Here is a 27,467-nt window from a genome sequence, read left to right on the forward strand (position 1 = left end):
TCTGAGGCATATAAAGGAGCCCAGAAAGGCAAGAAGAGTTTTGCAGTTACCATTTTTTTCTGGACTTGTTTTGGTTTGATTTTTGCTATGGAGATTTTGAACTATTGATATAATTTGTGTGTCCAGCAGGGAGGAAACTGACCTGAGAAAAGACCCAACCCAGTGGAAAACAGTGCTGATTGAGAAAGTAAATCTTTGTCCTTGGAGTCAGCCACACGTGGCTTTTCAACCTCAAAAGTAGGTCTGAAATTAATTTGACTCAGGTTTTCTGCAATTGTGTTCAAAACATATACCAATATAACTGCTATCTTCCTTTCACTTAGCAAAGGCATTGGCAGCCCTTGAGAAAGAAGTGCGTCGCTTTTTGGAGCTTTTTCTAAATACAGAAGCTAGGCTTGGAATAAGTAATCAAGCAGCAGCAACGTTCTCATGAGAGGACAGAGCCGAAGCAGTATGGAGGGGAGCTGAAGGCATGCAGCGGCTAAAAGATTTGTTCAGAGAACAACTGGTACACACCAGGTCACCTAAATTAAAGAAAAACCCTTTCATTTCAAACAAATATCAAATGTTGAAAATGAGGTGATACAGTTTCTCAGAAACATTGATGAAAGGATCACTTTTACAGCCATTTTGGAAACTGCTGCTATCTAGTAAAAGCAACCATAGTTATAATTACTTCTAAGCATCATGTTGATAAAAATGTGGAATGTTCTCACCCAAGCACATGTGTAAGAATGTTCCTGGCGCATCAAGAAAGAGCCTGTACTTCAGAGCTGGAGAAATGAGTCAACAGTGAAGAGCATGGACTGCTTTTGCAGAGGACCAGTCTTCAGATCCCAGCAACCCAACTTGGGCAGCTCACAAATGCTTCTAACAACAGCTCCAAAGGGATTCAATGCCTCAACCTACACCCATATGCACATACATACACAGAATTAAAAAGAATAAAAACAAACATTTTTTAAAACAGCCTATATCTCAAAATAACCCAAGCAGCTATCAACCAATAATAGAATTAACTAATAAATTATTGCTTATTTTCCCAATGGAATGCATACAAATTTATAATTAAATAAACAACTATATATTCAATATAAGCAAATCTCACAAACATAAAAAGTAGGGTTCCATCCTGAAAAAGTCTCAAAGCAAGGAAAACCCCTGATCTGAGAGTCAGAGTGGGAAATGAGTGTCAGCAAAGTTCCATCCTATGACTTGGTGTTGGAAACATGGATTCATTCTCTCTGCCCAACTGACTTAACCGTTAATGATACACTTTTATTATATGTATCACACAACAATTTAAATGAAGCCAAGGAATGATTATCTGCTCCTGTTCATATTCAAATGCTCAAAACTGCTGTGTTCTGGGCTTGCTGAAATATCAAAGTCTGGAAAATTCACATATACAGTGACCTAACTTTAACCTTGGATGTACAACTTCTCAGTAAGATGCTCAGAGAACATTAATGCTATGCAAATGAACGCTCTGGTGATGACTGTGAGAAACCTGGTTACAAGACATCCTCCTTCGTCACTAAAGGAACTGGCTTGGGAGATAGGGCACTTGTTACGAGCCAAAAGCAGCAGAGGAAAGATCACACAAAGCTGAGAACCATCTGAATGCAATGCTGAAGCTGAAACTGAAGATAGCCTTCTACAACAGCATCACCCGCAGTCTTGTACCCAACGCAGCAGACCAGCACAACTGATAATTGCTTGTATAGCTTTAATTTTCTTCCTGGCACACTTGAATTTGTACTCAGCAAGGACGGCACAGCTGAGTCCCTATAGAAAACCCTGTACAGTTCCTCTGCTCACTTTTATCCATCACAAAGTCCTACTTTCAACTAAAGTACCCTTTTCATACCAACTTAAAATGCCCTTTCCAAGAGAGTACCGCAAGACCCATTCCTTGATGTCTGTCTGTCTCCCCCCACCTTCCCAGCTCAAGGGTCTGCTTCAGGCTGAAAGGCAAGTATGGTGTAAGTGATTCCATCTCTCTTTTTCTACCCAGAGTTTCTCTTTCCTCTACCTTCTTCCTAATGAGCTCTGAACTGTCAGGTTTTATGAAGCAGAGAAAGGAGAGAATGAGGTAGGAAAGGTTGATGGAAACCTCATCAAGGCTAAGTGGTTTCACAGTTGATCCCACTGGCTCATTCCTTGGACACTCTCCTGTGTCCTCTGAACGTCACATCCCTGCACACTATCTCACTGCAATGGAAGGGTAGGCATTCCCTAGGCTTGCTAGAATCCATAGGCTCTCGGCTTCTTCCTTTGTCAGCTTCTTTCTTAGACGATGTTCTCTTCTGAATGTGACCACTCATCTTCCAGTAGAATCCTATTGAGATGGAACCCCAAATTCCAAATTTCCTCCAGACCTATGGATCCCTGGTACATTTGTTCAAGGAAGAGGATAGTTTGTGTTTCTAAGAGAGTATTCTCAATGGATGAAGTGGTGCTTTTCTTCACAACTGATTATTGGGAGTTGGCAGTAATGCCACAAGGCACCTCTAACCCCTGGGCACAGCCTGTGTTCATTTCTCAGCCTATGTTAGGAACCTGTGTTAGGAACTGTCAACTGTGCAGAGCATGGAGAAGTTCCAGAGTCACCTTCCTGAAGATGCACAACTAGGTTTGGGACCCACCATGTGCCTTGGAAAAAAAGGGAAAATGTATAATGTGCCCATGGCTATCCCCACAACCAACATGACAAATTTCCCCTCTTCCACGCTGTGTACCCTTTTAAAGTCTTTAACAAGCCAAAGGGCCCCAGAGCAGCAATGCCTGTCTGACTATGAGTATCTGACTTTTGAATTTTACTTCTATTTTATCTGACATCCTGTCAAAAATTCCATTTAAACATTCTGCTATAAGCACATTTATTGAGTCAACCATTAGAATAAGCTCCATTTTACATGATGGGGTATCTTCCTCACAGGCCTATCAGGTATGAATAACTTATTAGTCATAAAGAGAGGCACAGCCAAGATCAGATTTGGGGTCTTGCTTCAAAGATTCTCTATACCAGTGTTTCTCAACCTTCCTAATGCTGTGGCTCTTTAATACGGTTCCTCATTTTGTGATGAGCCCCAGCCATGAAATTATTTCATTGCTACTTCATAACTGTAACTTTGCTACTGTTACGAATTATAATGTAAATATCTGATTGCAGCATATTTGCTATGTGACCCCCAGAGGGGTCACGACCCCTGTGTTGAGAACCACTGCTCTATTCTAATATGTTTCAAATAGAAGATTCAATTATCTAAGTTCATGATAATGAAAGGGCATCATCTGAATTTGGGGAAACTTGCTTTCATTTCTTTTTATTAAAATGCAAAAGGCAAATGTACAATTAGCTCTCTTAAAAAGAATATCAGTATCTTAAATTATAAAGTGTATAGCATACATCCTTATGCCCTGATCTGTCAAATTACCAAAGCTGCTCACTGAATCTTGGGTCAAGGTTAATTGCCCTGTATCATCATCTCCAAGTAGAAGGCTTTTAATACCACGGAGAACTTAGCTCATAATAGATTCCTGTATCTGGATTAAAAGGCTAACAAAAAAAAAATCGAAGAGAGCTGTAAACAATACCACGTCAGTCCCAATTCATTTCTCCACAATGTAATAAAAAATATCAGCCGTGGAAGCAAAATATAAAGTATGGCTGCAATTTATATAACTTATTGGCCTGAAAATTTAAGCTTTGCCATTTATCAAAAAAGAAAAGTGCATCAATTATAGCTGTGATGTCTAGCAAGACAACAGATCTGTAATTGGAAATGATGAAAAGCAATTCTTCTAATTCCCACTTTTAAACAAGATGGACCATCTCATGGCTCCAAATGGAAGTGGACTATGTGTACACTAAACGCAAATTTATGGATTTCTCTTTAATGGGCCACAAAAGATCGAAAAGATGCTAAGCAAGCGATTTAAATCAATTGATGAATAAAGAGTTAAAATACTCTATGTTATTTTCTCAATCAGGGATGAAAATCAGCATGATTAATACAGCAGTGGCAATTTCTATTGATTATAAAGAACGCCTGAGTAAATGTTTGCCAGATTTTTGTTAATAGAGGTTTGAACTCTTAACTTACTTAACCAAATGCTAATGTTTGGTAATACAGGAGAAGTTTTCAAGCTCAGTAAGAATAATTGTATCTCATGGTATAAAGCATCACTGCAGAAGATGGGAGATCCAGACTAAAATTAGCACACAACAAAGTGTGTGTCAGTCCACTGGGCCTTGATGTCATCAACACTGAATTAAATGGAGACTTTAGAAACCTCCAGGTTCTCAAATGTTTCTGCATTCATGTTGAAATCTTCCTGATGCCTGTTGCTTTCTCTCCCTGGATCCAGTACCTTTTCTGGTTTTCAACAGTCTTTTCATGAAACGTAATTCATATCTTAAACTTTTTGAATGTCACTTGAATGAGCCTTCCTATGAGTGGCCTAACTGAGATCTCCATTTAAACCTATCAGCAAGCCTGTCCTGCCCACTCAAGCTCCTGGCTTAGATCAGATCACCTGCTTAAACGCAGTGGTGTGTATCCCAGTAAAGGTGTCCCCTGCAGGGCAGAGCCTGTGCTGTGCACATCCAGCACCTAGCAGAGCTTGGGATGGGGTGGCAACTCCCATAAACGTTTCTGAAATGAACAATGTCATCAACCTGTGAATTTAAAGCAAAATGTAAGTAACTGAGGGGTCTGATTCAAACTTTAAATGGGAAAGTAACAAATACTTTCAGAACATAAGAAAACTTCCCCAGAGTCTTCCTCTGTGTCTGTGAGTGTGTGTTGTCTGTGTGTCTGTGTGTGTGTGTGTGTGTGTGTGTGTGTGTGTGTGTGTGTGTGCAGATGCTTTGCCAGTGTGTGTACAGGTGGAGGGGCAAAGTCAATGGCGTCTCTTCCTCTTTCCCTCTCTGTCTTATTTTTGAGACGATGTCTCTCATGTCACTGAGCCTGGAGTTCACTGTTTTTGTTACACTGACCAAAGAGTACCAGGGATCTCCCTGAATCTTTCCTCCTCCACCCAGACACACACACACACACACACACACACACACACACACACACACACACTTGGAGGGGTAGAGATGTGCACTGCCATCCTGACTTTTACATGGGTGCTAAGAATCGAAAACCCAAAGTGCAAGGACCACTTTATACACTACACTGAACCATCTTTCTGGCCCTGAAATCTTATTTTTTAGAAGGAAAGAAAACAGACTAATAAAATACTATTAAAAGAAAGCTATATTCAAGACAGCATCTAATTTCTTGACTTTTGAAAAGCAGTGAAGATATATCATTATCCCATATTTTCTGGTAGCATAGGCCACATGACAACTCAAATGTGAACCATTCACCTTCAATCTGAACAAAACTGAAAGATATATATTATTTAAAAATGGGCCACTGAAGTTACAGTAGGGAAATTCAATACATTGTAGTCAGAATGAGGGCACTTTTGATATTATATGTATTCTTGAGTAGTAAGATTAAATTAAAAATATGTAACTGATTTCTAAAAGTAATTTCAATTTACTAGAGTTCTAAAACTTACTAATTGTCATTCCAAACGACAATGAATCAGGGGTCTTAGAAATAGGGGGAAATGAGTTTTATATTCCTTTTGTTTCCTATGATTTGTCTTACAGAATCAACTGCACTCTAAATTCTGCTGCCAATAAATGGAGACTCATGACTGGGCCATTCTCAGTGTGAGTTGCCATGGATTCAGAAAATTAAACACTTTAGTAGTTGGACTGCATATATATATATATATATATATATATATATATATATATTATGAAGGTCAACGATAAAGCATAATGGAACCATCCATCAAAAAGTCAGCAGCAGCATGACGGAATTAAGTGATTACAGATCCTGTGTTTGCCTCTTTGCTCTCATTTGTGCTATTAGACCTGGGGAAATGTTCACCTGCCAACTGATTAATCTACCAGAACATGTCTAGGAATCTGGATCTCCTGAAAGATGTAAGTCAGCATGTATGAGAAGTACAGTAAAGGTTGGTGACTGTTCAAAAAGTTACATTTCTGCGCCTAACTGCTGTAGGGGCCACACCACAGACCAGCCGACTGCCCCCTTTACCAGCAGAATAACTGACTAGGGAGTGCAGGATATCAATGTGATTTAAATTGTTTGCCACAGCCTGGTGCATTTATGTGTAGTTGCTGACAGACCCAGCTCAGCTCTGTCCTAGCAGTGAGGTCTAGTTTTACCCAGTCACAAACAGAAAAGGGTGGTCTGGTTCGAAAGAAATGTTGTAAGACTGTATAATTTAAAACCTACAAAGAAAAATCTGCCCCAACTCCATCACACAGGTAACATGGCATTCAAACATATCAGATATGCATGAAAGCCAAGATATTCCAAAATTAGATTTTTGAAAGACAGAGGCTCCAGAAACTAGCTTTGGAACAGAACTTAAATAGAACTAGAGGCACAAAGACGTCTAGTCATTTCAATGAAAAATACCAGCATAGAAAGCAGTTTGTTGTTTTATGGATAAACCAATGGATGATTGAGCCAATTCTTATTTTTCAGCATGTCTTCTGGCATCATGTGGGTGCAGCCTTATCCCTTCTGATGATAGTAATCAGTTCCCACACTGAGTAAAACAATATGACCTCCTTGATTGAGCAAAGGATTGGAAAATCAAGAACTCTCTGCCCTAATCTTACTCTGCCAATGATTTGTTCTCTGACCTTAGGCAAAGAATTTCATTTCAGCTTCCTTATCTACAAAATGAGAATGATGATCTTATCTATATAGCCCCACAGGGCGAGTTCTAGCGTCATTGTTCACAAGGAATGATAGATATTTGCCATGTGCAATGTATGGGTACTGTATTACAGTATCAGTAATATCAGATAGCCTTGTCAACAGCTAAGAGACGCTTCTGGAGTAACATTTTCTACTCTTTGCACAATGATAGCTGCAAAACACCAAACAGATTTGGTATAAAGAAAAATGCTATTGATTCAAGGTGAGAGAACCCCGCACTTAGAAACTGCTTATTTGGTTTGACTACAGAAGAACTGTTTATAAATTTTCAAACCTATGCCAAAGGCAATCTTGATGACTCTTCCTGTAACAATGCCTCAGAGCTTAGGCTAAATTAGCACTACACCAATAAGTAAAGAGCATATAACTGAATATGATGAGGTATGTCCCATCAAAACAGAATTCAAAATACACAGTCATTGCTTTTCTAGAGGACCTGAGTTTAGTTCCCAGCACCTGCATTTGGTGGCTCACAGCTGCCTGGAACTCCAGCTCCAGGCGATCTGACACCCACTTCTGGCCTCCACCAATACCCAGCAGACACACACATATAGACACATAGATCAAAATAAAATCTAAAAATAAAAATCACACTCATTATATAGTGAAATCTTACTTTACAGAAAAGGACTAGGACTTGGGAATGGGAAATTGTATCTGTCTTAAAATATTAAGAGGGATCACGTAAAATTACTGTCCTCTCTTTTGGAAAAAAAAAAATATTGACCAAAACAGAAAAGAATAGTGACAGCTAGCTTATATTATACATATAACTTACTTACTAGGTCCCCAAAACACCCTGTGCTAGGAATTTTCAGTATGCTGTGGACATTGATCACTCAGTTTTATTCTTAAACTGGTAGCTTGAATTAGGTGAAGATTCTGTGTTAGTTGACTCAGAAAAGTTTGCTGAGTGGCGTGGGCACTTTAGACGGAGAAGAGCAGGTGATCTCTGTGAGGAGAGCGTACAGAGAACCAGAAAAAAAAAAAAAAAAAAAAGAAAAAAGAAAAGAAAAGAAAAGAGAAAAAAGTTTGCTGAGAACGCTTTAAGGAAACAGGTGGACACTCAGACGCCTCCGGAAACTCCAGGATTATTCTGATTATTCTGGTCTACGGCTGTGCCTAGGTTGCGTGCGACTGATCTTCAGAGGCAGCATAGCCAATAGCCAGTGCAATCAAACTCAGCTACCTTCCCCATGCTGTGTAGCACAGAAATCATGATCCTGAGGCATGCAGCTGCTCAAATGCTTATCACATGTTGAGACTTATTCTGAAGACCCCTGTAGACAAAACCCATATAACAGAAATAGCCCAATTCTCCCCCTAGATTTTCTGGCTCCTTGATTTAACCAACTCTATTTTAAGAAGAGAATGCTAGTTTTATTGTTTGTAATCCAATATCTAAAATAAATGAGTATGTTTTTCATTACCAATGTATAATTTTTATATTCACTATTTAAGCTAATTTTAATGAAAATTGTCTATTGCATAAAATTTCACATGACAATCGCCCTTGCCGCGTTTGGTATTGTGATGAAACCCTCCACAAAGCAACGTGACTCTTTATTCCTCTTGGGACTCTGACTCTTCACTTGGTATTATATCTGCAATAAATCACCAGATATTAGCATTCTGGCATTCAATCAGCTCAGTTTCCTGCAGAAACTCTTTCACTAGGTTAAGATATGACAGGTCCGAATAGCCAATGCTTCTCCTTTCCAAAACTTACCCTAAGGAAATGATTCAAATATTGATATGCTTTTATCTAGTTATGTCTCTGCCTTGCTTCAGAACGGGTCAACATTTTACATCTCAAAATAAAGTAAAATTTAAAATAAATGCATAGGGGCTGGCATAATATCTAAAGTTGGTGGCATGCTTGCCCAGCAAGCATAAGCCCTGGGTTCAAGCTCCATTACTGCACCCAGGATAAAGAAATAAAGAACATAATGTTCCAGTTGTAAAAAGAATATGGAGGTGAAGGAAATGGGACAAGCAGAAAGGAAATGCCAAGATGACTCTGGCAATAGTGGTACCTTCAGTGGCCCATCCACATTGGTAAAAGCTGGGTCTGGGATCTGACTTTGCTCCTTTCAAAAACTTGTAGTAAAGACAGAAATGCATTCAGCTATGTGATTCCATGAAGCGTTTAACAAACTATTTGTCCAAAAGACAGAAAGAGGGAGGGAGAGAGAGAATGAGCTAAATATTTATGATATTAAAATGAGAAATAAATTGCTAGCACAGATCACATACAGCAAACATGAAAAACATGACAGTCGATAGCATCAAGGACATCCTCAATGGTAAGCACAGCAACACACTGCAAAGAGGAAGTTCTTACAAAGTCTATTACTGCGGACTAATTTGAAACCTGAAATCCAATAAAAGCATGTGAATGGGAAACTTAAACAACAGTTAATCACCCCAAAGAGGAAAAGCAATATGAGCAAGAATGTTCACTGCATCATTTTATAGGACTAAATGATTGTTAAATTGTAGTGAATCTGGGAATTGAGACTTCATTGTAGAAACTGAATAATTGTAAAAGGTATATAGCAGGGGGAAAGATATGTATTCACTGTAATAAGTGAAATAAATGCCATATACAATTAAGAGAAGATCATAATCACAAGCCTAAGGGTACAGCTGGCAGCTCACATGTTCCAGAACCTCTTTACCGCTGAAGGAATCCAGCTGGGGTTCCTCGCGGAAATCATAATTGCATATGGACAAAGATGATTAAATTTGCCAACATGAAGATTACCCTTGGATTGGCAAATTTGTGGGTGTTTTAATCCATCTGTTTTCCATGTCAGCTATAATAACAGTACACAGCCTTTAAAATAAGAGCATACACATCATGCTTCCGGGCAGGGTTTTTTTTTTCTTTTTTTAGAGAAACAATGTAAAAATTAGCCACCTAAAGCTAATTATCTATACCTTTGGCTCCAAACATTGTCTGGTGTGACACATAATGTTCTTTACACAAAGAAACAATGAAATCCATTTCTCTTTGACACTTAAAGTCATAACCCATTTTCTCTTTAAAAAACAGCATACCGGTTTTGCCTCATCTCTCAAGAAAAACCTCGGCTGAAACGATTTCTAAATTCTTATAATTATCTCCCATTGCAGACTCAACAAGGGCCTGTTCTTGTTTCTTCTCCATTTATTTCTTTATATTTATCTGTATTTTAAACTGTTTCAGCACTGTAACTTAAATGTACACTCCTTTGTAAGTCCTTGCACAAGTTAAATGATAAACAATGAAATGGCGCAGTCCACTTACTCATGTCAGGAAGAATTTCTTCTGTGCCACAGCGTGTTTCGACATGCTCAACAAATAGTTTTTTAATGAAGAACTGCCTGGTGAATTAATAACTTGGTTTTTTTTGTTTGTTTGTTTGTTTGTTTTTTAGAATTTCTACTCATGAAAGTTTTGACACTCCAAGGTATGAGAGACCCTTAAAAGGATGACTTTAACTAGACATGCTTTGGAATTCAAATATTCTATTAGAGATGAGACAATGGAGAAACCAAACATAATATGTGAAATAAAATTCTGTCGAGTTAGTGGATTTTTAAATCTTTAATAATGGTGAAAATGCCTGGATGTGTCTAAAGTAATGCCTACATGTCGTGTAATGTGTTAGTTGCTTGCAGTGCTGGGATCCAAGTCTACCCTGCAGCATGGTCTGCAAAGGCCAGCACAGGCAACAAAACCCACCAATCATCTACTACCCATTTCCTGAGTAGTAGAATGTAATAGTAGTAGAAGAAAATGTGATAATTTAGTAACTTCCAGGCAGCATGTCACATCTTCCAAAGCTCTCTGTGGGATTTCAGATCTCCCCCACAACTCTCAGAAAACCTTCCCCACGGTGAGAAACTCAGGCTAATTCTTACTCACCCTTAGAACTCATATTTTACTGTTACTTATTCCCTCTTTCCCCACTGTATTTCAGTTAAACAGGATGAACATAAAAATGGTGAAGAAAATGCAATCAATGAATAGCAAGAAAACTACTTGAAATCAGTTTTGATCTTATTAGTCAATGTTTCTATCCGTTGGGGTTTAGATATGGAAATGTCCCCCGGAGGCTCATGAATTAAATGATCGGTTCCAAGGAGCGCAGTGTACAGAGGTGGAGACACTGAGTAGCAGCTGATCATGAGGATCCAGATATCATCAGTGGATTCATCCTTGATGAGCTATTCTGAGGGGATGACTAGTTGGATGGAAGTCACCGAAGGTAAGCCTTTGAAGGCTGTGTTCTGTCCCAGGCCCCTCGCTCTCCTTTCTCCCGGATTCCTGAGTGCCATGGGGTGGGCAGCGTTCTTCCCTTTCGCCCTTGTACGTCCAGTGCTGCCTGACCACCTCTGAACTGAAAACTCTGAGACCAGGAGCCAAGTCAAGCCCATCCCCCATTATGTTGTTTCTCTCGTGTGTTTTATCATAGCAGAAGAGCTAATGAAATCTCCTTTCAAAAGATTCATTTTTGCATATTAGCTCATTTGCTTTTGCACTAGAATGCTGTCCCATTCTGTTTTCAACCTTGATTTCTCTATAGTTGTTAGTTATTATGCGGTGCAGTGTTATTCATTAAGTGACGCTGTTTACCATGCAAGAAAAGCCACTACAAGAGCTTATTAGGGGAAGGGGAACAGAAGGGAATGCTTAGGCCTATGGAAATGGTCATGCAATGAGAGAGGAGAGGTGTCTGTGACCTGCTTTATATGAATTCCCCCATGCATGCGCATAGGGGCTTATGTAGCTAAACCAAGCATGTGCAGAGATTACGTGATCACACTGAGGGCAAATTACATGACCACTCCGCGCATGTAAGGCCCTCAAAATGACTAAGTGTCTTGCCAGGTAATTTCCTAGTTATACATTCTTATTTATAAAATCATATATGTAAAATTTTACTTATAGTGGAGCCTTTGGGACATAGAGGCAAACCAAAGGAAGCTAAGGCTCTGGGGCTCTTGGAAGAAGTACTGGGTCGTGACCTCTTCTGGGCTTTCTTTGCTTCCCAGATGCTATAAGGGGGGCAGCTTTCCTCCACCCCATGTTCCCCATAGCGATGTCCTAGCTTGGAAAGGTCCCCAAAACAATGGGGACCAAACATCCATGCATTGAAAGGCATGAAACCATGAACCAAAATAACCTTGCCTCTTTTAAGTTATATTTCTCTAGTGTTTTACTGCAAAGACAGAAAAGTAATTCATGCAGACAGTAAATAACTTGCTTCTGTATCCAGGGCAGGTAAATTTTGATTTTAATGGTTTTGTTTAAAACCAGACAGTAAGATGCTGACACCCACAACCTTAATCCACACCATCTAGCCCTCTTGGGAATGGGTAAGGATTTTAGGTTGCATCACCCAGCACTACTCCAATCCCAAAACAAGTAACTTTACAGCTATGAGTGCTGCTTAAGAATGAGATGGTGGACAGGCGTGATGGTGCACACCTTTAATCCCAGCACTCAGGAGGCAGAGGCAGGGAGATCTCTGTGAGTTCGAGGCCAGTCTGGTCTACACAATAAAATTCCAGGACAGCTGGGGCTACTCAGTGAAGAAGAAGAAGGAGAAGAAGAAGAAGAAGAAGAAGAAGAAGAAGAAGAAGAAGAAGAAGAAGAAGAAGAAGAAGAAGAAGAAGAAGAAGAAGAAGAAGCACAAGAAGCACAAGAAGAAGCACAAGAAGCACAAGAAGAAGCACAAGAATGAGATGGTCATAAGGTCCATTTCTACCGCTGATACCCCCTTGAGGAAATGAAGGGGTGTCAACCAGAGCACTCTTTGAAACATTGTAGCCATTTAGTACCAGGATTCTACTCTTCGCTTAACATCTTGGGCTGATGAATAGCTGTCTTCATTTATCTTCTATATCCCTTAGAGACCTCAAATAAAACAGGTAAATATTTAATTCAAAGGAAACCATCAACTACAAACAGTCTACATAATGGGAGAAATCCCTGCCAGCTGCACATCTGACGGGGAATTAATATTGAGAGTCTATAAAAAACTAAACACAAAGTAAGCACATAACCCAGCCGATACACGGACTAGTGAAACGTCAAAATAGTTCTCAAAAGATGAGACACAGTATTTTCATGAAAATAAGCATGAAAAAAAATAGTCAACCTCAGCAGCCATCAGGAAAATAGAAATGAAAATTCACTGAGATTCCATTTCACCCACTCAGAGTGGCTATCATTAAGAAAATAAGTAAGAACACATGCTAGTAAACACAGAGATAAAAGGACACATGCAATGCTGGTAATAATGTAAACTAGACCAGTCACTGTGGGGAGAGGGTATGAAGACGGGACCAATACATAACCAAAACTAACACTCCTGGGTAATTTACCTCACAACCGTGAGTCAACATATCACAGAAATACTTGCACATAGATGTTTACTACAATGCTATTTAGGTTACACAATCAACCTATATCAATAGAGAAAAGGGTCAAGAAAATGTGGGATGTGCCACAACAGAATTATACTGAGCCTAAAGGAAGAACAAGGCTGTGTTGGATTCAGGAAAAATAGAAGCATCTATAGCTTGTCATGGTGAGCGAATGAAGTCAAACTTAGGAAGACCAATGTCACATGTCTTTCTCATTGGTGGCTCCAGATTTTATTTAGATATAGAACATGGCATGAAAGCAGAAATCAAAGTGTCTAAAGGAATGGAGGCAACCAGTAAGAGTAAGGGGAGATCAGAGCAGGACAGTATCAGGGTCAAAGTACTTTAGAGATTTGTATGAAAACATCCTTTGAAATCCACTCTGTGGACAGTGACCCTGTAGAAAAATTAATTCATATTCATCTTTTCTTTTCTTTCTTTTTTTTTTTTTTTTGACTTTTTGAGACAGGGTTTCTCTGTGTATCCCTGGCTGTCCTGCAACTCACTTTGCAGATTAAGCTGGCCTTGAACTCAGAGATCTTCGTGCTTCTGCCTCCTGAGTGCTGGAATCAAAGATGTGCGCCACCACCACCTGGCAAGTCATATTTTCTTATTCCTCAAGTTTCCTCTTAGCTGGAATTCCCCACAATCCTTCTAAAAAGAAGACATTCAAGCTACAGACATCAGGATGAATGCTCAAGCTAGAGGCATGGGATCATCTCTGACTCCTGTCTTTTCCTGATCTTCTAACTCTGCGGGCACTATGTTCCCTCAGTCTGTCCTTCCCACTATCACTCTCTTGCTGAGGGCTCATCGGTGCTTTGTTCCTAGCTTTACCAGTAAGGTCAAATTCAAGTTGTGTTCAGCCTCATTGTACATGTCTTTCAACACCATCATCAACACCAAAATGCAAATATTAACTTATTACTCTCCTCCATAATGCTCAAGTGCTTCCCATTGCCTGAAGTGCAGACCGCCTAACAGTATCCTCTCCTATATTCTCTTCAAGGTTTAAATGCTTACTTACAATTCCAAGATGACAATATTCTGTTTCCTATCTCCATTCATTTGCATAAACTATTCACTACAATTAGAATGCCTTCTATTTATATATTATATATTAACTAATTTTTCAAGGCAAGGCCCAGGTATCGCTTCCTTCCTTAAGATTCCTAGCTAGCCTAAGTAAACCAAGTGGCTCCCTTGACTCTGAGTCTCCCACTGCATATCAGCCTCTAGGGCCTAGGCATTCCATGGTGTTGCTATTATGTATTTTCACTGCACCTGTCTTAAAAGGCTTTGAGCCATTTGATTGCAAAGATCATGTCTTCATTGCTTTATTAGCCTAGTAACAAGCACAAAACTGTCTGTCTCATCATCATAACAATCATTGTTTATTGAGCTTTTATTATATATCAAACTTAGTGCTAAGGACTTTATATACATGATCGCAATGAATCAGCCCTGATGCAGATAAACAAAGCTAAATTGGCTTTAATGATGTATTCAAGGTCACTCAGCAATTATGTGCCAGAGGTGAAACTGGACTCCAGATAGGTTCAGATTGGTTGATGTCTTAAGCCTTTCATCTTCTTAGACCAATCGGAGCTCTTGGAAGGATTTTTCTGGCCCAGACTCAATAAAGATCAGAATTATAGGGCAGCACACCACACCTGGGAACTTAAGTCAAGCCGTGAACTTCAGTTACACTTTTTCAATTTTTTTTCAAAATCACTGCAATTGTCTAATACAACAAACCTTCCAAGATATCTAAATAGCATTTATAAATCAATCAAATTAAACTGAAAATGGATGTGATTTAAGTAACTTTATACATTTGACAGTGTGGGTAAACAAACACGTTCTCAGCACAGTTGAGGAAGAAGTAGGTACAGAAATGATGAGTCTATAGAAGACCCAAGTGTGTTCTTATATTTATTATTCTTTATTTCCTGTAGTGCCGATGGAAAACCCTACATCTATTACCTTGCTCCAACTCAGACAAAACCTAAGTGGCTAACATCTCCAAGAGCTGCCAAGTCAGAGTTCAAATCACATGGCCAATGCCCAGTCCTACTTGTGAGCATGCTGAAGGCCAATAAATGCTTTAGTCTACTTTTTGAAGAAAAAATTGTTTTAATGTGTTGACTCTGACTCAATAGTAATTTAGAGATCCTCACAGAGAACATTTTGATATTTGGTAAACTCATTTATTGGGACTTGTGGATGGAGACTACTTGGTGATGGTAAGGAACTCACCTGAGCCTTACAAGCCTCTTCCTTATAAGGCAATTTGGGGTAAGGCCAATCTTGGGCTTGGTCTCAAGAGAGTTGGGGTGGAAACCACCTTCTCTATAAGCTTGTGAAGGATTTTACTCATGTCCTCTAACTTCCGTTTCCTCCTCTGTAAAGCAGAGAAGATTCTCTGCAGGACCATTGTGACCATTATAATAAAGACACTTAAATTTGACCATATTTCTGTGCATAATAGCCACTGTACTACTTCCAAAACCCCAGGCAGCCGACACCTCTCAGGCTGCCCCTTAAGTGGGCACTCAAGTCATTTCTCTTCAAGACTCCTCCAGGAAAGGGGGAGGGATAGAAGTCAAACAATGATAAAAATAGGTAATGGTGCCTTGTTTGTATTTAAAGAATAACAGATGGAATTTCTACCTTACATTAACTCTAACAATGCATTTTTGCATCCTTTTTTTTTTTTTTAACATGAACTATATGCCATAGAAAGCTCTGAATCCAATTGCCTGGCTCTCAGATTCTTTCCTTTTGGTCTATATGACTCTGGACAGGCTACTTCCATCTCTCTATCCCCCGGTTTCTCCATCTGTGAATTGGTAACGGAGTGCACTTCACAGAGCGGTGAAGGCTAACTGTGTTAGCACATAAAATATTCAAGATGTGTCTGCCGCATGGTGACCACCATATAGCTCACTATCATGAATGGCAACCCAGCTAGTGGGGGTGGGATCCAGCTGAGGCTCTAATGGCCTTACCCTTCCAAACCAAGAGGATTTTTATCAGACAGTTCTGACTTCCAATTTCTTCCAAATTCCCAGTGTAAAGAAGCAATCTCCATTTCTACTCTAGCTCAGTATTGTTATGCAGAGAAAAATATCTTTGACTGTGATGATTTGCTTACTGAGCTAGAAGTCAGAGGAGCTCAACAAATTAAGTAGGTGTCTCTCCTACATGAGCATACATCTTTTATTTATTTTGCATCTCACCTCTATTGCCAACTAGGATATAGGTTCATGAGTCAGGGACTGTCTTATTTCCCATTGTCGCTCCCCCCCCCCTTAATACTTACCGGACATGAAAGATATTAAACCACTATTTGATGAATGAACCATGAGTTCTTTAAGGCCTAAATCATCTCTTCACTCAGGATGGACTTAGAGTACAGATACAGAAAATGCTTCTCACCATAATTACATAAGAATGGAAGCATAATTTTTGCCTATTTATTCTTCTGTACTGCTTTTGCCTTCTCCGTGTCTTAGTTTTCATAAAACTATTTTTTATGAACACCTGCAGGTGGGAAGAAGATAGGTCTGCGAGGAGAAAGGATAGAAAGGAAGTCCCTACTCTGCTAAACAACTAGGAGAGTAAACAGTCTCTGTCAGGAATAGGCTTTTAAGGCAGCAAAAGGATTTCTAAGAGTCTAGTTCCTGTGCCAAAGTTTCTGATAGATGAATGCAAAGCATGTTCTTAAAATGCATTAGAAATTACTTCCTGATTGATGGGACATTAATAAAGAGCTATAAATTATCTGATATGCATGTATCACTTTAAAGGTGCAGTTTAAAATTAGAACTACTATATTATTAAATTGGATTGTGTTTATTTTGTTCCCTTTTTATATAATGAACATATTTTGCATAACAATCATGATCTAGATACTAGATGCATAAGAAAATTTAAACTTTGGTCAGTCTTTTGAGATGAATAAAAATAGCACAACTGGGTGTGTTTTCATTTACAGCATTAGTTTGTAGAAATGTTTTTTCAAAAAAAAGCCACATAATTTTAACCTTCCTAAACCTACTGGGTCATGAAGACTGAAAATATAAATAAAACACGTAATAAAAAACGCATGTACTAGCATGGTGGCAGAGTAGCTTTTCAGTTGCTATACTGTGGAAGAAAACACTAAATTTGGTGGGTCATGCACACACAAAAAGATAAAAATGATAATGGATTTGTGAGAGAAAGGAAGAGATCCAAAGGAAGAGGGGAAGATGGGATTGAGTGGTGGAGCTGGAAATGGTATACATATTTGTGAAAACTAAATGAAAAATTAATTTCAATGTCATCTGGGAGTTTTATTACAATAGAAGTATTAGCAACTTTGTAATTTTGACAATTCTCCATTATGGTTTATATTATTTGTCAACCATCTATGTGGGTATGCTTTCTCATTCTAAGAATAAAGATAGCATTACGGGGTGGGGGGAAGCAGAGAGAAAAATAAAAATATTCATTTTCTAGCTTCATAGCATGTTATTTCCTGATATACCACAAGAGGGAGTATGTGGTCAAAAGTCGGCCAATGGCAGCGTTTCAGAGGGGAGCTGAGGAAGCTTTCAGAGTTTGGGAGTTTCATTTCTTTCTTTCCCTTTTTCTTTTCTTTCTTTTTTCTTTCTAACGAGGGGTTCTCATTCACAGGCTGCATACAGGATGAAGGAGTAACTGTCCAGCCTGTGGCTGTCATCTCAGCTCTGGCTGCTCATCCTTCCCTCACCTCTCTTCCCTCACCTCTCTTCCCTCACCTCATCCTTCCCTTCACCTCTCTTCCCTCACCTCATCCTTCCCTTCACTGCTCAAAACTTTAACCCTCCAACTTTTCACCAACATGAGATCTTTAAGTTTACAATGAGATGTGGGCCTCCAAACTAAGGAGACTGTTAGTTTTAATTTGCTCTTGCTATTCACAAGTACAGGCCATACTGAACTCAGCACGGCCACATTTATAATACGCACGATGAAATATCTTTGTTAGTTATTCAAGTGGTAATGGATAAAAAATATACAGAACTGTATTTTCTTTTTTGAGGGTTCAAAAGTAGATTGAAGAAATCGTTTTTCCATTCTTGGTTTAAGGAGAATGATATGTATTTTAAAAGTAAGTAAGTCCTTAGGAATGGATAGTACCTGAACAGAAAAATAACTTTTGTTTTAGGTTTTTTGTTGTTTTTGTTTGTTTTTTATTTTGTTTTGTTTGTTTTTTTCTTTTAAGACAGAGACTCTCTACATAACCCTGGCTGTCCTAGGACTCACTGTGGCTCAAACTCACAGAGATCTATCTACCTAGTCCTATGTGCTTTGTTCAAAGAAAGTAAAAACAAACATTGTGAAGACCAGACTAGAAAGTTTAATTGCAGCAGATGGTGTAACTCTAACAGGAAGCACAGGATAATTTTAAGGTCATATGACAGGTTGCCCTAGAACTATAAGGACTTTCAAAAGTTCACGGCATCCTTATCCATCAGAGAAGTGCAAACCCAAACTACCGTGAGATTCCACCCCAGCCTTGTCAGAATGGGTATGATCCAGAAAAGAGACAGCAGCCTACGCTGGTGAGGACTTAAACCCTTATTCACTGCTGCTGGGAGTCTGACCTAGTACAGCTATGATGGGAATCGGCGTGGAGGTCTGTCGAAAAATGAAAAGTAGAACTCCTCTATGACACAGCTATACCACTCCAGGCCACTCAAAGGACTCAGTTCTGCCACAGAGATACTCTGTACCTCCATGCTTATTGCAGCATTATTCACACTAGCAAGGAAACAGAACCAGCCCAGACATCCCTAAACCGACGAGTGGAGAATGAAACCGCAGTGTATAGCAATGGAATTTTGTTCAGCTGTAAAGAAAAAATGAAATTTGGAGAAACGTGGACGGATCTGTAAAGCATTCTATTTGGCAAGGTGAGTCACCTCAGAAGCACAAAAATCACACGTTCTTGCTCACAGGCAGACTCTGACATGGAGTGCCCACATTCATTGTGCATAGTGGGGTGTGAACACAGGCTGTGACATGGGAGGGGACGCTACAGAGGCGGGGAGAGGTGGAAGGAAAAGGAGGAGATGGCAAAGCCGAGACACACGTGAAGACAGAGAGATGAAGAGGAAGAGCTGGAAAAGCACTATGAATTGGTGAGATGAGGAACAGGGGGTGAGACTCGACAAAACCAAACTTGGTTTTAAAATGCTAGAATAGGGCTGGAGAGATGGCTCAATATTTAAGAGCACTGGCTGTTGTCCCAGAGGACCTGGGTTTAATTCCCAGCACCCACATGGCCACTCACAACTGTCTGCAACTCCAGTTCCCAGGGAGCCAACTCCCTCACAGAGACACACATGCTGGCGAAACACCAATGTACATAAATAAAAATGAAAATGATAGGATGAAAGCTGATATTGTGTATGCCCATTTAAAAGTAAAAATAAAAAATAGTAATATTGAAAAAAATCAAGTGGGAGATTATTTTTCAGGTGAAGCCATGAAAGACTAAAATGGCAAGATAAAACTAGATTGTGTGTGATTCTGGGGGGCGCTATTGAATGTCTCTTCCGGGTTCTAGAAAAGATTCAATAATGCAGTAAAATGCTTAATGCTCTGTTGTATGAACAGGAAACAAAAAACTTAAGGAAACATTTGAAGATACTTGAGTGTGCACTCCATCACCGATGTCCTTCCATCACTGAAAACCCCAGAGTTTAACCTTAAGCCTGCAGAAAAGGGTAATATGGTAATATGTGAAGGAGTCCTATAGCTAAAGGAAGAAGGAACAGATGCACACAGACAGATGGACAGACATCGGGGAAGAGGAGGTGACTGCTTCAATGTCAACAGCTGGAGAACAAGAGGCAAAACTATGCAATTTATCAACTTTATTGATAAAATTGGGCTAAAAAGGGCATGCTTTGAAAAAATCAGAATTTTTACCTTTATAGTGATCTTTTCCATATTTAATGGTATAAAAGGGAATTCTGATTTTTTTAATCTTTTGAAATGACTTTTTTCCTGGGTTCATGTGAAAATTTCTTACCGTTTATTTTTAATATCAAAGTACTTTGGAAAAGATATTCATAGAGAGAGAGAGAGAGATGTTTTCACTTATTTTACATGTAATGCTGAGTCATTTCTTCCTGAAGGGCAAGGCTGTTATTTTTTGGGGGTTGGGGGTGAGGTGGGGTGTTAAATGCTAGGGAACTTTTTCTTCTGTTACCCACTTACTGTTGTTTCATTTAACCTAACACTTCCATTTAATCTAACGACTTTCGGGGATGCGCCTGCTTTCATGGGATGTGCGTCCTCACACCCTCCATCTGCTTCCTTCTCTGTCCACTGAGCCCTTCAAGGAGACGATTTAAGCCACCAAATGCTATCCACGGGGGACAATTTTCTGCCTAGCATCGTCTGTCATCCTTTCCTGGTGCTTCCTGTGCCTGGTTGCACAGAACTTTTGCTTTCTTGTATCCTAGTAGTTCAAATCCAATGTGTTCAGATTTTTCATCCATTCCTTTTAGTAAGTATTGCCTCGATATCTTTATACCCTTGCTCACCATCTCACAAGCTACTACTTTTCTTCTTGAACTCTGTTTTACATAAAAAGAAATTATTCTGTGACTAAGAAATTTGAAAATCTTTACACTGAAAAAGTTTAATTTTTGTTGCCAGAGATCCCCTTCCCCAAGGGCACTCATTTTTATTTGAAATCATTTTACTGCATACTTATTATCTTTCTCTTTTTTTGAATTTTTTCTTTTATTTTGAGATTACAGTATTATTATATCATTTTTCCCTTCCCTTTCCTCTATCCAAACCCTCCCATATATTCTTTCCTGCTCAATTTTGAATTCATGGCCTCTTTTTTCATTAATAGTTGTTATACACATATATGCTTACATATATCCATATGTGTTCCTAAATACAACCTGCTTGGTCTGTATAAAGCTATTGTATGTACAATTTCAGTACCTTTTGGAACTGGACAACCAGTTAGTGTGCTCTTCCCTGAGGAAGACTATGTTGTCCAATTCCTTACCTGTCAATAGTACTTTGTATAGGGTTGAGACCTCGTGGTCTTCCCCCCTCCACTTGGGCATGTCTATTGCTACTGTCCTTCCTCAGCCCCTGTCTAGGCAGTCATCTTGGTGAAGCTTTATGGGTGCAGCTCCTGACATTCCTAGGAGACACCATCTCACATCAAACTCCCTGAGCCTCTGGCTCTTCCAGGCACTCCACCCCATCTTATGCAGTGAATGCTCCTGATGCCTTGGGTGCTGGCGTTGTTTTATAGATGTCTCCATTGGGACCGGGCTATACAACTCCACATTTTGATTGGTTATGGTTTTCTGTAATGGTCTCCATCTGTTGCAAAGAGAAGTTTCCTTGACAAGGGCCACTACTTATCTGTGGGCCTAGGAACAAATATTTAGAGTACAGTTTGGCATTATCCTGGTTTGGTGTTCTATGAAGTTTTTAAATACAATTTGTCTATCCAGTACAGAGGGAAATAATACGGGGCGATTTAAATACACCTAAATGCTGACTGTGCTCAATATAAGAATGTTGGCTAATCACATTTTAGAACATAAGTTGGGAAATTCTTTCCTAAGTAGCCAGAATCTTAAGCAACTGTTGGTACTGAGTGAATAAAACAATCTGAAATCCAGGCAAAAACAACAGAGACACCATCTGCCCTCCTCTTTCCATTAGATGAGTGCACAATTCCTCCATATGCAGCAGAGCACCCAGCCTCTAAATGCATGCCAAAGGAGAAGACTTCAACCCTCACTTGACTAGGTAGGTGAGTCTCTACCTCACTGGCATGAACACTAGCAATAAGAGGAGCTGGGGGATGGGTGAATAGGATCAAAACATGTATGAAACTCTCAAAAACTAATGAAAAGTTAAATTAAAAAGAAATGTAATTCAATACATTGCTACAGATATGACCAGAAGGTTTGCCTGTTCCAAATCAAAAAAAAAAAAAAAATTATACCTTGAGGCTCTAATTCCCCAAATGATGGATTTGAAGGTGAGGCCTTTGGGAGATAATTACAGGAACTCGTGAATATGGAGTCCTTTAAGTGCTGTGGTAAGAACTAAGGGCCTTATCTCTGTCACATAAGGCAGCCATCTGTAAAGCAGGAAAATCGCCTTTCCTAGACACTAAATATCCCAGCACCTTTATATCACATTCCCCAGCCACAAGAACAGTGAGAAATAAATGTTTTATGGTTTAAAACCACTTAAACCGACTATGATGGTGATGACCAGTGGTTAACATTGAACCAGACGTGCACTACGCTATTGTCATTTACCTGTCTTGAACTGGAGTCATGTTTTCTGGGAAGGAAGGTGCTGTCCTACTCAGACATGGGAAATGAGGAAATGGCAACTCCAGGGTCATGGAGCTGCTGCCACACGGGAGAGCAGCAGCTGCCTGGTCTTTGCAATCCAATGTCTTTCCTCTCTAAGGCAAGGGTACACGCTGAGCACAGGTCAAGGAATCCTTCCATCTTCCCTCTGCCTTGCCCTCATCGACAGCCACTTACATATCAACTCATCTACACTCCCATAAGAAGCGGTGGGTGGGATGTCTCTAACATAGTGACTCTAACAAGTCACTATGAATGGACAGCGTTTACAGGGCTGCTAAGATTCTGTCACTCTTAATGTGTTCCAGAGTAGATGAATAGAAAGTAGGACGGTGCTTCCTACAGAAACTATTAGCTAGCCACTACCAACTTGTGAAGGCAACATGAGACAAAATATAATAAAGGAACAATATAACTTTCCAGAAATAAAAATTTTAAAGCAAAGGAGTTCATTGTATCATGAACTACAAAAACATCAAATTCACTGGCCTCCATAAAACATCAGTTTCTACTTATTTAATAATGGAAGTTGATTCTTGTAGTGTTCCACTCAAAGAGCAATAATGTGGATCACTTCTTATGCTTTCCTTCAAGTAGCTCAAAATGACAACATGGAGAGTCTTTTAAATAAACATGTCAGGTTATTCAAAACAAGAAGACTTCAAGGAATCCACCTCATGGCTTCACGGAAAAGCAGAAAAAGAAAAAAATAAAAAGTCCTGTAATGAATACTGTAGCATCCTGAAACACTAGAATGAGTTTCCGTAAGAGCTTCCTCCAGGGGTCAGCACTCGAGAGAGAAGGAGGGTGCTTTGCCTGTGCATCTGCATGTGTGTGCACACCCACACAAGCACAGATCCATGAGCTGCATAATAAAATGTTAACTTAACTTTATAGAGTATTTAAAACATTGGAAACACAACTTATCAGTAGTAACATTAGGAAAAGGCAGCATAAACCATAACTCACAGAAAAGTCACTAGCTATTACAGTCAATGATATTTGCAATTAAGCTGAACACAACTAAATTACGACTTTAATTAAAAGGCATTTTCTGAGATGGCACCAACATGTTTAAAATTTAATACATTCTATATGAGATAGTGGAGTTATTAACAGAAGATTCTCTTTCTGCAGTGTGTGCACTTTTTAAAAAGCAAAACATCTTTAACCAGTATCAAATGCTACCAGAATCCATAGAAGTTTCATTGCTTAATAAATTCAAGGAACAATTTTTTTTCCAAGTCGTTTAATACTTGTTCATGCTTGGGATATACAATTGTATTTACATTCATGGTTAACAGTAACAGAATTAATGACAAACTCTAGTGGCCACAAGGTCCACATTAATTTTAAATAAAGAATGAATAGATGACTCAGGAAACTGCTAATGAAACACAGAGCCCTTTGCCATGGGGCAAGAGTCAGCCTCGAATGACTCAGCATATCTGAAGAGTTTGGGAGTAATAACAGTGGCTGAGCAGGATGTGTGAAGTGTGTTTGAGTCTAGACTCTGGACCTGGCAGGGTGGGATGCAAGGCAGGGGTCACACGAAGGAATGACGTCTTCCATTTTTCTCTTCTACCATAGCTGTATTACTTGAAAAATCTGACCTGTTCAGGTATGAAACCATGCTTCAAAAGTAATCTAAAACATAAAAGACAAGAAGATTATCTGTAATCTTACAAGGCCCAGGCTTGCTGGTTTAAGGAAGTGTTGCTGGCCTTGTTTCTCTTTGTTCAAGAGACTACGGCATGAAAAAGAGAGTGCTCGAGTGTCTACTGACACAAACTATTGGGAAAACGTGGAGGGACAGAAGAATCATGAAACAGAAGCAACAACAAAGTTCCTCTGCCCTTTGCAATGCACTGGGAAAAGCACATTTTTACACCTAATAAGAAGGCTGCTCATAAATAAGTATGCCTTTACCTACATAAATTCACCATGAAGGACACACACAGGGTCAACATGAAGGACACACACAAGGTCATCAGGAAAGATAAAGACAAGGTAAATGTAAATGATACACATGCAGTCAATGTGAATAATACACACAAGGTCAACATGAAGGATACACACAATGAAGATACACAATAATGTGAATGATACACACAAGGTCAACATGAAGGATGCACACACAAGGCCAATGTGAATGATACACACAAGGTCAACATGAAGGATGCACACAAGATCAATGTGAATGATACACACAAGGTCAACATGAAGGATACACACAAGGTCAATGTGAATGATACACACAAGGTCAACATGAATGACACATACAAGGTCAACATGAAAGGATACACATCATTTTCAAGGGGACTGCTATTGTCCTAATTCTCTTTCGATTGTCTTTAACATTAATTTATAAGGCATGTGTAAATACTTAGTATATTAGATTTCTATAGCATCACTCAGATTAATCCTCCCTTATAGTATTCAGGAAGTCACTTCACATCATGCTGGCCTCTTCCACATGTGGACATTGCTCTCAACAAACATACATGAGGTGATATTCTTCTTGCAAAGGCAGTTTTGCATTTATGAGATACTTCTAGTAATGGTAACAAATATTTTGAAGGATAAAACTATTTGGTTCTAAGAATTCGTGTGTGTGTGTGTGTGTGTGTGTGTGTGTGTGTGTGTGTGTGTGTGTGTAGATGTCTGTGTGTGTAGATATGTGTATGTATGTATTTAAATAGGTATGTATTTTTACTAGAGAACTATATCTTATAGTCTCATGAAAAGGCTTCACAGCAACCATAAATAACCATAAGTAATGCCTGCATACTCCATGGAATCTACATGGGCAGAAGAATGACATTTTATCATAGAAAAATGTGCTACTTGCTGGCTTGCAACGCTTTAATCAGACAGAGCAAGGCAGGGATCTCTGAGTCGAGCAGCTTACAATGAGTTCAAAATAAAGCTACACAAAAAACCTGTTGAAAAAAAAAAAAAAAAAGAAAAAGAAAAAAAAGAAAGAAAAATGTGCTACTCAAAGTTGGTTTTTAAAAAAGGTCTGAAATACTTCTGGTTTTGAAAACTTCTCAGTTATTCTTTACTCAATTAAAATGGCTTAGTGTTTTAAATAAGCAACTCAAAAAAAGAGATCCTGTGAGCTGGAGAGATGGCTCACTGGGTAAGAGCACTGTCTGCTCTTCCAGAAGACCCAGCATACACAAGACAGCTCTCAGCTGTTTGCAACTCCAGTCCCAAAGGATCCAATGCCCTCTTCTGACCTCAGTCATCAGACACACAAGTGGTTCACAAGCAAACATTCAGAAAAAAAAAACACACCTACACATAAAATAAAAATGCAAAATTTTAAAAAGACAATGGTTTTTACTAAGTTCACCCAAAATTGTCCCTAACACCTCTGAGGTAATCCTCCTTCTCTCCACTTTCTTCCTACAAATCAGCCTTCCTAGATCAGGAAGCATAGGGTTAGTTTGGCAAACCAGAACTCTGCTGCTCACACAGCCCTTTTCCCAACACATTACTTAGAAACTTGGGGCTGACACCTGCACCAAGCTTCAAGCACACTGCTTTTCAAACAGAGCAACTGATCACTCCAATCTATAGCCGCCTATAAATCTTTAGTAATTCTCCTTTCATGGCCAATCCTGAAGCATAGCCTGTGTTTGAGATATATGAGCAGGAAGGCAAGCTGTGTCCTCGGAGTGAACTCAGTGAAAATCCATGATTTGCTTAAACCCTAAGCATGACTGGGCATACATGAACACACATATCCTTATGGTCAGATGCATGGTGGGGAAAAAAGATACTTGATAAACAAAGGCTTACATAAACCAAACCTACCAATCAAAATACAAATACCTACACTCTGCCCCTAGCAACCAACTCCTCTTCCCAGACCTACAAAAGGAAGCTCCAGGCAGTGACCAGACTTTTTGCTCGGGACCTGCAGCTCCCTTGCAGAACATCAACTCTGTAAATTCTCTTTGCTTCTGAATGAAATCCTTGGCTATTCTGCTTTCTGTGTGTGCTTCTTCAATCCTTCGAACAGAATACCAAGAACCTACAAACACTAAGCGCAGATGGAGACCACCAATACGACTACAGAGTTCACTTAGCATACCAGAAATCAGACAGGCACTCTTTATCCTCTTTCATTCCATGTCTGATCAACCACCAGCTCATCTTCAGATAAACCCATAACCTTCTTTCTAGTTTTCCAAGCTGTCCTGGTTCAGGTTGGTATTTGTGGAGAGAAAGGACTACTTAAGAGTCCTTTCTAGATTACATCATAAAGATCCCACTGGGCAAGACTCAAGATCAAAATGGGATACCCTTTAACTCAGCTTCCTATGGTCCCATGGTTACCTCCTCTAAGCCAAGAAGAACTGATATTCAATAGCGTGTGAAGCTCATAAGTTCTGGAATTTTTTTTTAAACAACCCTGGAAATAATTGACACTAAATCAGACTACTTAATACCAAAGGATTTTTTTAATCCCTACTTCTATGTCTACTCCTCTACTCACCCTACAAAAAAGAAGAAGAAAATGGGGAGTTTGTTGTTAGGTCCGTGCAGTCCACTGAGTCTAGGGCATGTGACCCACATCTGTAGATTGCTAATGGGCATGGCTGGCCTTCCACCTGTGACTTCGGATAGCAGCAAATGGTGCCCCTGTGTTCATCTCTCTTTCCTCTCCCCAGACTGCTGTCTATTATAAACATCACTCACGCATCTCACCAAATTCTACCTAAAACATCTCTCTATAAAGTCCAAAAGCTCTCAGCATGGATACATGACCCTGAACAACATAAGGCCATCTCTACAACACACA

General features: G+C 39.4%; 1 protein-coding gene across 1 annotated transcript in view; it reads right to left on the reverse strand.

The window, feature by feature from the left end:
• Frk (fyn related Src family tyrosine kinase) overlaps nt 1-27,467 on the reverse strand; it is a 100,151-nt gene that overhangs the window by 21,444 nt on the left and 51,240 nt on the right. The gene's annotated exons all lie outside the window — the stretch shown is intronic.

This window comes from Peromyscus leucopus, chromosome 8a (genome assembly GCF_004664715.2).
Source record: "Peromyscus leucopus breed LL Stock chromosome 8a, UCI_PerLeu_2.1, whole genome shotgun sequence".
NCBI lineage: Eukaryota > Metazoa > Chordata > Mammalia > Rodentia > Cricetidae > Peromyscus > Peromyscus leucopus.